General features: G+C 57.4%; 1 long non-coding RNA gene across 1 annotated transcript; it reads right to left on the bottom strand.

Moving 5' to 3' along the window:
• Positions 1 to 2,481: 2,481 nt before the first annotated feature.
• On the bottom strand, positions 2,482 to 10,090 carry LOC138845223 (uncharacterized). Its single transcript, XR_011382115.1, has 3 exons — positions 9,577 to 10,090; positions 9,490 to 9,540; positions 2,482 to 4,888 (listed from the first exon to the last, which is right to left on the bottom strand). It is a non-coding gene; the product is annotated as an uncharacterized lncRNA (long non-coding RNA).
• Between the last annotated feature and the right edge of the window lie 3,027 nt (positions 10,091 to 13,117).

Genomic DNA, 13,117 nt, shown 5'->3' with positions numbered 1-13,117 from the left:
GATGTGCAAGTCATTGTATGAAATGCAGTAAGTGGGCATGGAAGGACAGGTCCCGTGTGACCTCCCTCACAAGTGGGGTCTGAAAGAGTCACTCTCATACAAGCTCAGAGAGGAGCGGTGGTCACCAGGAGCTGGGAGGGTAGAGGAGGGGACAGAATCAGAGCAAGTCCTGGTGTCCTGCATGGCACGGCACTGCACCTAACACTGTGATGAATGCTTCCAAAAGGCTAGAGAGGATTTTGAACGCTCTTAGCACAAAGAAACCATAAATATTGAGGTGATGAACCAGCTCATTTCCCCGATTTCATCATTGTACGATGTGCACAGTCTCACTGTATACTTCATCACATATGTGCACATACAACTACACGTACCACAGCATCATGCTCTACATGTGTGTCATGCATGTGCACATGCATGCATGTGGATCACAGCATCACACTGGACACACTGTACTGCACTGCGTGTGTGTGCATATGTGTACACATGTTGCAGGGTCACAGTGTGTGTGCACCACATATGTGCACATTCATGTATAGCATCATGGCATCAAACTGTACATGTGTGTGCATCAGCACAGGTAGCACAGGGTCACACTATGCACAATGTGTGCATCACATGTGTGTACATGCATGTATACATATCACAGGGGCCTGGTGCATGAGTACATCACATGTGTGCATATACATGTGTCACACTGTGCACACATCACAGCATCACACTGTACACAATGTATACACATATCACAATGTCACACTGCACCCCATAAGCATGCACAATGATTGTATCACTTAAAAAATTTACAAATCTGAGATGTGTCATACACACAGACATGAAAACTAAAAATTATAAAACAGAAAAAATACAGAAAAATGTCTGTAACCTTGGGTAAAGATTTAAGTTATATAAAGTACTAACCATAAAAAACAGCAATTCAAAATTCATTAAAATTGAAACACTTCTGTTCATCAAGACACTACTAAACATGAAAAAACAAGCATTAGAAAGAAAGGAAATACAGGTTCATGTGCCTGACAAATTAATAATGCGGAGACAGCACTTCTGTTTTTACATTGGGCACATGAGAGATCAGAGGTTGTACACAGCAGATTAAGCCCCCACTCAGGACACCCGTATTCCACATCAGAGTGCCTGGGGCCAAGTGCCACCTCTGCTTCTGACAACAGCTTCCTGCGAATGCCTACCCTAGGAGGTAGCAACTGATGACCCAAATGCTTGAGTCCCTGCTACCCATAATATTCGAGACCTGGACAGAGTCCTGGCTTTAGCCTGGCCCAACCCTGGCTGTTGTGGGCATTCGGGGAGTGAACCAGATGATGAGAATGCTTGCTTGCTTTCACTCTTGCTCTCTCTCCCTTTCTGATATTCTGCTTTTCAAATAATGCATAACTTTAAAATCATCTTTTAAATGGCAAATGCGGAACAGGCAATTCATGTAGCAGTAAAACGCCCAAGTCCACATCCCAGTACCTTGGTTTGCTGAGTCCAGCTTCCTGTCATGCAGACCCTGGGAGGCAGCAGTGCTAACTCAGGTAGCTGGGTTCCTGCTACCACACAGGAGACCTGGATGGAGTTCCTGGCTCCTGGCTTCATTGAGCGGTGAAGTAATGGATGGGAGTACCCTCTCTGGGTTTCTGCCCCTTGAGTAAGTCAATGGGGAGCAGGCGTCTACCCTGGCGGTGAAGACATCCTCGGCCCACAGCGAAGTGCCTGGGTTCAGTTCCTGACTCTGCCTTCAGCTGCCTGCTAATGCAAACTCTGGGAAGCACTGGTGATGGCTCCAGGAACTGGATCTCCAAACACACCTTATGGGAGACCAACACGTTCTCGGCCCTGGTTTTGGCCTGGCCCAGGCCTGGTTGTTGCAGGCATCCGGGGTGATAACTGTCTCTTTCTCTCTCTCTCCCTCTCAAATAAATACATTTTTTAAACGGGCAGTTGAGTTAAATGTGCACTTCTCAGGAGAGAAATAAATTGCCCATGAGTGTTTGGAAAGGTATCGCATGATTAGTCACCAGGAAATGCAAATGAAAACCACCAAGAGATATTCCATATCCACGGGAGGCCTAAAATTAAAACAGTGACAACAACATTAAGAAAAAGGTGACGGGAAACAAATGGCAGGGTATTCATATAATGGAAAACCACTCAGAAGTAAAAGAAAAAAATAGGATGATTCTCTAAAAAAAAAGTTGTGTTCAGGAAAAGGAAAGAAACAGACACGAACGGAGTGACTGCTGTGTAGCTCACTGGTGTCAGGCTTTCTTCTAGACCAGAGAAGGGCAGGTTGTGATGGCAGACGTAGTCTCTGGGGTGCCGGGCTGACCGGGGTAGGGGAGGTTCTACATCCTGTCTGTGAGTCTGTCCTAGTCACAGCGTGTCACACTGGTGGGCTAAGAGCTGTGTCTGACCACATGTAAATCCCGGGGATCAAGTCACGGGTGAAAATCCCTCAAGACACAGCTCAACAAACCCCAGCCCTGAGGACCCTCCAGAGTGTGACCGAGAATAAAAGGCCAGAGGAATGATGGGATGGGAAAACAAGACAAGCAGAATCAGTGAGGGAGAGGGGAAGCACAGAGGGAGGCGGCTCCGGTGCCCATCCCCCGTCTTCATCCTGAGCCATCTTCCTGGGATGGCACCACCCCCGTTCTGAGCTGTAAGCAGGATACAGAGGGAGAAGACAGAAAACATATCTAGCTTACAATGGAAAAATCAGGTGCAGCGCCACCCACAGTCCTGTCTCCAGGCTTAAGAACCACAATGTTCCAGCGCTGCACGCATGTGTGTATATGTATGTGCAGTTGTGCTGCATGGGGCTGTGTGGTTGTGTTTGAGTGAATGTGATTATGTCGTGAGATTGTGTATGAGTGCAATTTGTTGTGTATTTGTGTATGCCGTTGTGCTTTGTGTGCGACTCTTTGTATGTGATTGTTGTGTGAGTGTGCCTATGCGGCTGTGTGTGAAGCTGAATACATGGCTGTGTTGTGTGAGAGAGAATCCATTTATAGCACCTTTCTTCGACTTTTGGGAGACAGTAAGATTGGATACTGAGTTCAAATGCCATCCTTACTTTACAATTACAAAAAAAAGTTTTTTCCTCTATTATATGAAAAATAAATGTTAATAGCTAATGAAACAACTTGTGAACTACAGATGGACAAAGGGAAAACCCCAAGCCGCCCGTAATCCCAGGATGCAGAAGCAAGCCTGGTGACTGTGTCAGCATGGGTCCCTTCAGAGCACCACGTGCACGATTCTCCTGACAGATTACAGCACCTACTTGGCAACAGGATTTCTTCAAGTCATACAACACACACATTTTGATGTTATTAAATATCTTCCTCCCCACAGCACTGAACGTCACGTGGCATTTTGTTGACTAGTGATGCTCAACCAGCCAATCCCCAGCCTGTGCCTGTTTCTGGTCATTTGCTACTGCTGTCAGACTGACCTGTAGTTCAAAAACTGCTCCTTTGATTCTCTGCCTGAAATTGCTGGATGTCCAACTGCAAAGTCGGTGTGAGTCTGGGGCCCCGGTAAATGCACAGGTAGGGGTGGAGGTGGGAACAGAGATGCATGGGAAGCACAGAGAGGCTCACACTGCTTAGGAGAATTGGAGAGGGTGGAAGGGAGGCGAGGGGCAGAACTGGACGGAGGGGTCGCTCTGCGAGGTCAGCAGAGACCCCCATGTCAGAGGCTAAGAAAGATCAAGTTAGTATCATGCCAGCTCTGTACTGTCGGCTGCTCTCTGGCAGGCTCAACAGGCCTTGCACTAAGTTGACTACGCCAATCGCTGTGGGTGAATGTGAACCTCTGTTCTCCACACGGCAGGATCTCAGGGAGGAGGCCTACAGCAGGATGCTGCTCCCCGTCCCTCTCCCTTAGGCCACACACCCCAATGCTACCTGTTGGCAGCACAGGACACTAAGCTGGTTTGTTTTCCACCCATAATGCACAGCGACATGGCCATGAAACTGGAAGTGAAAAATATGGCCTAACGCAAAAGGCTCCTCTCTGTGTGTCCCAGAAACCCACCTTGTGAGGCCCCAAAGGACACCCAGAGTGGACACTAGGAGTTGCTCCAGGACAGCACAACCAAGCACAGGACTCAAAAGCTCTAGGAAAACGCAGCTTACAGAAAAACTAGCCATGGGTTTCAAAAATGCTTTGCCCCAAAATAAGCTTATCTTCCAATCATGTTCCCAGGGAGCTTTCGGAGTGCCCCGTGTCAGGCCTCGGCGGCTCACACTGTCTTAGTCCTTTGTGCAGCTGCTATAACCCAGACCCGGCCGGGTCACTGGTAAACAAGGACTCACCTGCCGGGCTCCAGGCTCTGGAAGTCGGGCAGCAGATCCCGGCTGGCGATGGCTGCTCCCTGTTCCCTGCTCCTGAGCTGGCTCCCGACGGCTGTCCCCTCTGCAGGGGACGAAAACTGTGTCCTCACGGGGAGGACAAGCACAGCCCCAGGGTGCCCACTGCGGCCTCCTGGGGGCGGAGTCTTTGGGGCCTGATCCCCACCACCACCATCACTCAAACCTACCTCAGATCTGAGTGCAGTCACTCCCACTGGAGTTTTGGTTTTCTCCGTCACCATCTTTTCCAAGTTGCGTGCTTAGCAGGACAGAAGGAAGTAATTCTCAAGCTTCAGTCTTACCTAAGAATCACCTGGGAGCTTGTTACAGGTACTAAGGTTGTCCCTGAATGGGGCGGCACTAGGGTTCACGAATCTACATTAAACTGATTCTGACCTGGTGGCCTGGGACCGCACTGGGAGACACAGCTGGTCAACAGCGACTGAAAGCAGCGCCTCAGAGTGTGGTCTCCTGGATCTGAAGTCTTCCCTGCCCTCATTATCTCTGCAGCCCTAGGAAAGTTATTTAATGTAAGCCTCAGTTTCCTAGTCTGTGAAATGGGAATACTACCGATCACAGGAGCCTTGAAGATGCTACACTCAGTGAAATGAGCCAGATTTAGGAGCAAACATTGTGTCACTCCACATGGACTAGGTCCCTAGCATAGGCCAGCTGATAGCAACGGAATGCGAGCCTGTGGCTCCTGGGGGTTGAGAGAGGAGGACAAGGGGGTGTGTGTTTTTGGTATGATACTAAGCTGGGAGACAGGGTGAGGCGAGATCTATGTACTACACCACACTATGGATGTGCTAAAGCTTCTGAACTGTACATTCACAAATGGTAAGTTTTGTAATGGATTTTTTAACCACAATAAGAAGAAAGGTACAGTCATATAGGAATGGGAATAAATTTCCAAGCAGTCTTGTTTAACACGGAGATGGTTTCTGCTCTGTGCACACTTGGTTGAGAGAAGGTAGGAAAAGGGTGCAGCCAGGTGGATTCGTGTGCCTTTCACTCGGGGGGTTTCCCGCTCTCAACAGGCACAGTGGGGAGGGGGCATCTGGACTCCTGGAAGAGGCTGCCTTGCCCATGGCATTCTCCCTGGCCCACTGCTCCTGACAGAGGAGATGGCGCGCTGGGACCACACACCTGTCTCATGCTGTCCACAGGAGGAGTGGGCCGGGGGAGGCATCCCCTGCAGACCCAGCTGAGGCCAGGGTCCTGCCTGCTTCTGGGAGCTCTGGACCACCCACGACCTGACACCCCCAACCCAGTCTACACAACACTTAGCACATCACTAAGTCTCTGAAAACCTACCCTGGGGAACAGTCTTCAAAAAAACTCCCCCACAGTTACAAAGACAGAGAACTCAGATTATTCCACTAAATTAAATCCAATCACGAAGCAACCTTCGCTTTCCTCTGTATTTATTTAGCGTTGATAAAGCAAATGTAATTCTGATTTCTAATTAGTTTTCACTCCCACTGGTGCTCAGCTGCTTTGTTTAGGTTTTAAATGTTAGAATCATTAAAGGCTTTTCTTTTCCTAGCTCTTTTGAAATCTTTCTTCTCAAATCCCTTGACAAAAAGTCCAGCTCCACGTAGTTTTTATCTCTGAAACGCTGATGAGTAAGTAAATGACTTTTCTCTGAGAAGGGCAGTGATGAGGTCACTTATGGGGGGAGAGCGGGGGGGGGGGAGGGGGCTTGTGTTCCCTGCTGGAGTTTCAGGAACGGCCTTTACCGCAGTCACCCGGAGACGTCATAAGGCTTAGGGTCCTGGCAGCTTACGGGAAGGCAGAGACACGGATTCTCCGGTGCCCAGCAATCCTGCATGTGCCCTGGGGCTGCCCAGCCACCAAGTGAACAGGACAAGGGAGACAGGCGGGCACTAACGCCAGTATTTTGTACGATCCTATGACGACGCAGCCAAGGAACTGCTGACAATTGACATCCGCGGAAGAGACTCCGGGAGCCATGTGGTACAAACGATGCACCTGCACAGCAAACTGCGTCTCTGAGAGCCAAGCGCTGCAGACGGGTGAACAAAGACAGTCTGATCCAGTCGTTCCCTCTGTGTCTCTTCGTCCACATGTGCGTGGACACTGGCACCAAACTTACACTTACATGAGCCATTAAAATAAAGACCCAAACCTTTCTTCCCACACACCATCTGCTCCCTCCTCATCTTTTCCCAGATGTCAGGTTGCCACTCAGGGGCCCCTGCGCGGCCCTGGTGGCCCCACTTCCCTGCCCCCTTCTCAGGGGCCCCTGCGCGGCCCTGGTGGCCCCACTTCCCTGTCCCCTTCTCAGGCGCCCAGGCGCAGCCCTGGTGGCCCCACTTCCCTGCCCCCTTCTCAGGCGCCCCGGCGCGGCCCTGGTGGCCCCACTTCCCTGCCCCCTTCTCAGGGGCCCCGGCGCGGCCCTGGTGGCCCCACTTCCCTGCCCCCTTCTCAGGGGCCCCGGCGCGGCCCTGGTGGCCCCACTTCCCTGTCCCCTTCTCAGGCGCCCCGGCGCGGCCCTGGTGGCCCCACTTCCCTGCCCCCTTCTCAGGGGCCCCTGCGCGGCCCTGGTGGCCCCACTTCCCTGCCCCCTTCTCAGGCGCCCCGGCGCGGCCCTGGTGGCCCCACTTCCCTGCCCCCTTCTCAGTTCCTCCCACAGCACTGCTCATCTCCTCACAGCCGGCCACACCAGAGGTATGGGGTTGGGGATGGCCCCTGCTACCAGCTGCCTGTGCTTCCAAATCCCTCTGGGGAAGCCCTAACCGCCAACGTGACAGCACCTGGAGGCAGGGCCTGGAGAAGGTGAGTGGGGTTACACCGGGACTCATTTCGGCATTTACTGTCCTAACAAGACCAAGAGAGGCCAGAGCTTGCTTCTGTCCACTAAGGGAACACAGGGACAAGGCAGCTGCCACATGTCCAGAGGAGCAAGGCAGCAGGGAGCAGACACCTGGTCTTGGACCCCAGCCTCCAGCCCGCGAGAAATGGACGTCTGCTGCCTGAGCTTCACGCTCAGTGGTGCTTTGCTCCGGGGTCCAGTGACTGACAGCTCGCTTTTCTCGCATGTGAACTAAGGGACTCTGCTCCCCTGCCGTGTCTGGGGTGATCTGTGAACTGTGGAGAATCGTATACCCACCTTCCTGAGCTGTCGAGGCGGTTAACTGACATCATGGGCCACAGGGTGGCTTCCACCGGACACAAAACAGGATTCGACAGATGCTAGTTCCTGCCGCTACCTGTCTGCTGGAGGAGCAGGCCCAGGGGGAACTGTCAGGGCGGGTGCTCTGTCGCGCACTGAGCTGCCCAGCATGGGCTTGGCGTTTCTCCAGAGGGCACAACCCCTTGTCCAGGGTTAAGGCGCCAGCATCACCCACATGAAGTGCCACTGTCCCCGCCAGCAGCAGCCGCCCTGTAAACTGGCATCGGGGCTGTCCTCACCTTCTCTCTCCACGGCAGGGGCACCTGTGAACCGGCAGTGGGGCAGTCCACTGGCCTGGGGAGTACAGCCTCCCAAAACCACAAAAGCAGAGACAGGTTTACAGCAGCTGAGTTCCGCAAGCGTGGGGACTCGTGACTCTGCTTGGGATAACTGCAGAAGCCGCAGGTTTACCAAGAAGGAAGAAATGAATGCTCTGCCTTGAACTGGCACCGTGGGCAGCACCCACAGGGCAGGGCAGCCTGTGCCCCTCCCTCACGGCTCGGACCGCTCACCTCGGTCCGCAGTGCCCTAAGCAGCCCGCGCTCTCTCCTCCCGGTTTCTGGGGGTCTGCAGCCTGCTGCAACTCCCCACCTCCACCCCAGGGGCGGGAAGCTCTGAAGTGCACAGGCCCCACCCAAGCGCTCCAGGCAGCCCCCAGGCTGATGTAGGCGTCCATTTCTGGAAAAGCCTCAGGGCACTACACTGTCTCCCCATCAGATTCCCGCAGCATGTCCCGGATGGGTGGCATTCCTGGAACCGAGGACTGGACGCCCCTCTTCCTGCCCTTAGCCCCGCGCTCTGGATGCCACGATCCACGGCTCACCAACACGGGGCTCAGTCAGAACCAGCGCGCCGGCCCCGGCAGTGAGGACGCCCGGGCGAGGCACAAGCAGCGGACCGGACTGAGCCGGGTCCCTTCCAGCCCCGCGCTCCTGTGCCTCCTGCCCTGAGCGCGCAGACCGTGGACGCCTGCCGCCCCTCCACGGAAGTCAGCGGAGATGGTGTCCGTGAGCCGCGCGCGGCCCCTGTGACACCGAGGGCCGTCCCAGAGCCACGGCTGCCGGCCCAGACAGCGGGGTCCGTGGGCCGCCGTCACCGGGAGGCGGGCATTCCTGACCCCTGACCCACGGCGGTCTTGCTGGGGGCGGCCAGGCGGCACGAGGGCCCGTGGGCGACGAGGGAGGGGACCAGGTGACACGGACGGGGTCCGCTAGGCCGACTCACCGGGCCTCCTGCAAGATCCGGCTCCCGAGCGGGAAGGGCCGAGAGAGCCGCCCGGAGCGGAGTGCAGGCCTGGGCTGCCGCGCGTTCCCTCGCCCGTGATTCGGCCCCGCGGGGCCCTGCCGGCGACCTGCCCAGCCCACCACGCAGGCCCCGCTCCTGGGAAGCAGCCGGAGCCGGGGCCTGGGCGCCGGGCAAGGTCGGGGCTGGCCGGGTCATCTCCCGCGCTCCGGCATCTGTGAAGGAAACGACGACTCCGGGCGCGGGCGAAGAGGCCAGCTCCGCCGCGCGTCGCAGGTAGACCCCAGGACGGCCGCCCCCACGACGCGGGGCGCCTCACTGCGCACGCGCGCCTCACACGCCGGGGCGCCTCACCACGCGGGCATGCCTCACCACGCCGGGGCGCCTCTCACCACGCGGGCATGCCTCACTGCGCACGCGCGCCTCACCACGCGGGCACGCCTCACTAGGATGGCCTCCCCACGACTCGGGGGCGCCTCAGGACACTGCTCTCCTCACCGCGCCCGCGAGCCGCACCTGAACACACGCCTCACCACGCGGGCACGCCGCACCACGCCAGGACGCCCCACCACGGGGGCACGCCGCCCCGCGCATGCGCGCCTCACTAGGACGGCCGTCCCCTCGATGCCGGCGCCTCACCACGCGGGCACACCTCACAGCGCGCTTGCTCACCTCAGGACGCGGCCCACGGGCATCTTTACAGAGCGCCCCTCACACGCACGCCTCATCACGCGGGCACGCCGCACTGCGCATGCGCACCTCACCGCGCGGGCACGCCGCACCGCGCACGCATGTCTCACTAGGACGGCCGTCCACACGATGCCGGCGCCTCACCACGCGGGCACACCTCACTGCGCACGCGCGCCTCATCACGCGGGCACGCCTCTCCACGCCGGGCGCCTCGCTGCGCATGCGCACCTCACCACGCGGGCACGCCTCTCAACGCCGGGGCGTCCCACCGTGCGGGCACATCTCACCACGTCGGGCCGCCTCTCACCTCGCGGGCACGCCCCACCACGCGGCACGCCCCACCACGCGGGCGCGCCTCACCGCGCACGCGCGCCTCACTAGGATGGCTTCCCCACAACGCGGGGGCGCCTCAGGACACTGCTCTCCTCACCGCGCCCGCGAGCCGCACCCGAACACGCGCCTCACCACGCGGGCACACCTCACAGCGCGCTTGCTCACCTCAGGACGCGGCCCACGGGCGTCGTTACAGAGCGCCCCTCACACGCACGCCTCATCACGGGGCACGCCGCACCGCGCACGCGCGTCTCACCACGGGACACGCCGCACTGCGCACGCGCGTCTCACTAGGACGGCCGTCCACACGATGCCGGCGCCTCACCACGCGGGCACACCTCACAGCGCGCTTGCTCACCTCACGACACCGGCGCACCTCAGGACGCGGCCCACACAGCGCCCCTCACACGCAGGCCTCAGCACACGGGCACGCCACACTGCGCACACGCACCTCACCACGCGGGCATGCCGCACTGCGCACGCACTCCTCACCACGCACACGCGCCTCAGTGCGCACCCCAGGACGCGGCCCACGGGCGTCTTTACAGAGCGCCCTCCCACGCAGGCCTGCACGGCAGTCGGGCTCCTGCGGCGTCCCTTCACCTCCTGCCGGCCCAGTGGCATCGCTGTCCCTGCATCCGTAGCTGGACTCCCACGTGGAGTTCACCCGAGTGTGCGTGTGTGCACGGACACGCACACGCAGTCGGCGTCTCCATGTGCTGCCATCACGTGGGAGCCCAGGTTCACGGCTGGCCGTTTGGTGGCTCCAGCTCCCTGCTAACCGCCTGGAAAGGCAGCCGATGAGCAGGTGGGCCCGTGCCACGCTCGCGGGAGACCGGCATGGAGTGCCTGGCTTCTGGCTTCGGCCTGGCCCAGCCCAGGCTGTTCAGCCATCTGGGGTGAATCAGCGATGGGAGCTCCCGCTCTCTCTGGTTCTCCTTCGCTCCGGCATCTGCCTTTCAAGCAGATACATTAACGACAACAGAAACCAGGAACTCTTCAGCACACACTCCAGGCGCCACATGCGTCTGTCTGCCCGCACCCGGGTGACCCTGGAACTCAAGAGACTGAATGAACTTCCTGTGCTTGCGGGTTGGAAGCATCGCCCGACAGGAGCTGCCGTGCGGCGCTCAAGGCCCTGTGTGTGCCATCCATCCATGGGGGATGGCCGGTCCCCTGCGGCAGCTCCAGTTGGCAGAGCAGGCCCTGGGGAAGCTGCCAGGCAGGCGGCTTCCCACACAGGAAGTAACGCAGGGCCTCCTGGGTGCCGCGCGCGCTCCTGCTCTGTGCTGAGCCCAGGCTGCGGCTGCCTCCCCTACTCTGGTCCTGGGGACAGTGAGCTGGATGGGTGTGGCCTTCACCGTCCACTGCTTCAGCTCTGGCAATGAGCGGCGGCCCCTCCGGGCTCTGCCCTCCCCACCGAGCTGCTTGCATTGTCCCGTAGAAGGAGTCAGGAGGCCGAGGGTCTTCCTCCCACCCTGAAGGGGCAGCAGCATTCAGAGTGGGCCCTGCGCCACAGCACAGTGCCAGCGCTCATCGTGCAAGCCAGGACCCTGCGGTGCGGTCCACACTTCATGCTCCTTCCAGCCCCTAGCAAAGGCAGAAGTTGGTGCCGGGACACATGATATCGACGCGCACCTCACGGGCAAAAGGGAATGTCCTCTTCCAGGAAAGAACTCTTGGGACAGCGTGTAATCCCTACCCACATGGCACTTTCAGACATCAGTGTCTTTTCCCCACTTTCGGTCGATTTTTTAAAATGTCACGAAACATTCTTGTTCCATCCATTTCTCTTCCTTGAAAACGTTCTTAAAATATGAAGAAAATGTTGGATTCGGTTTCGTTTTAGAAAATGGAAACTTGGGAGCAAATCAAAAAGAAAAGTTTAAGGCCACTGAGATGTGTGCGACGCTGACTCATGGGAGTCGGGAGCATCCGGGCAGGTGAGGAAGGCCCCTCACACCTGCTCGGACGGCCAACTGCTGTCCAACTGACCCACCTTGCCCGTGGGAGGAGCCTGCAGGTGCTCCCTGAACTCACTGCTCCCAACTGTCTGAGGAACACAAAGACTGGCTTTCCAGTTACCGAAAAAATGACCAGACTCAGCACCAGCAAGTCCAAAGTTGGCAGGCACTCCCCTTGTTCATGCAACAGGCATCTATTGAGCACTTACTGTTTGCCACACAGGGAGACACCTATTGAGCACCTACTATTGGCCAGTCACAGATGATCACCTGCCCGACTCGGGGAGTTCGCCCTTCCTGTCCCCACCTCCACCTTTCTCATTCACTCTGTCTTGGCCTCTGCAGTCCGTGCGCCCTGCCTGTCCTCAGTCTGCCTGGCCCCTACTGTGTCCCTGGCCAGCTCCTCCTGTCCCCGAGCACCAACTGCAGGCCCTCTGTCCTGCCCGGGCCCCATGATCACCCTAAACACCACGGCTGACCGGCACGCGGGAGCCAGCAGCTCTTCACCTGCAGGCCAGAGCACAGTGCACGCCCACCTCCTCCACGTGCGTGTCCGACAGCACAGCCAGTGAGCTCTCCGCAGGGCCTTCTCCCAGTCACACCACCTGGCAAATGGCATCCTCAGCTTGACCGAAGATCTACACGCCAGAGACCGTGTGGCTGCGTGTAACAGAACTCGGCTCAGCTGTCATCTTTTTCACGTAACAAGGTCAGAGGCCAGCGGCCAGGGCTGGTGAATAACTGGTCCAGACTTCCTGTATCTCTTTTCCTCCACCATCCTCACGGCTGCAACACGGCTGTCCCACCTCCCGCCTCATATCCACATCCAAAGGATGGAAAAGGCATTTACAAGGTATAAGGCACAGAGTCTATGTGGAAAGAGCAAAACATTCCAGAAATTCCTAGTAGATTTTGTGTCTCCCTCACAGTTCAGAACTGTGGTAAAAGCCTCCCCCCACCCCACCCCACAGAGCTGGGAAACGTAGCTTCTCAGCTGGGCACACAGCTACCCTGCACAATCAGGACTCTGAGAAGCGCAGAGCAAACACGGGACAGGCACACACTTCCGTGCCAGCCCCGGCAGCGCCCACTGCCTCCAAGTCCCTCCCTCCACCTCAGCTGCTTCTCGTCCCCATCGCTGAGACCCTGGTCTGGCACACCCGGACCGTCGCCGCAGCCCCCTAAGCGGCCTCTGTCCTCGGCAGTGAGAGTGGTCACGAGACTGCGTGCGTGACTCATGCCATGCCCTTCCCTGAAGTTCTCCGGACGATCTACCCTAGCTGGATCCCCAGAAGCAGACCGTGAGACAAGGA

The sequence above is a fragment of the Oryctolagus cuniculus genome, chromosome 14 (assembly GCF_964237555.1).
Source record: "Oryctolagus cuniculus chromosome 14, mOryCun1.1, whole genome shotgun sequence".
Classification (NCBI taxonomy): Eukaryota; Metazoa; Chordata; class Mammalia; order Lagomorpha; family Leporidae; genus Oryctolagus; species Oryctolagus cuniculus.
Note: the sequence above shows the minus strand (reverse complement) of the source record. Positions and strands in the feature narration are given on the sequence as shown.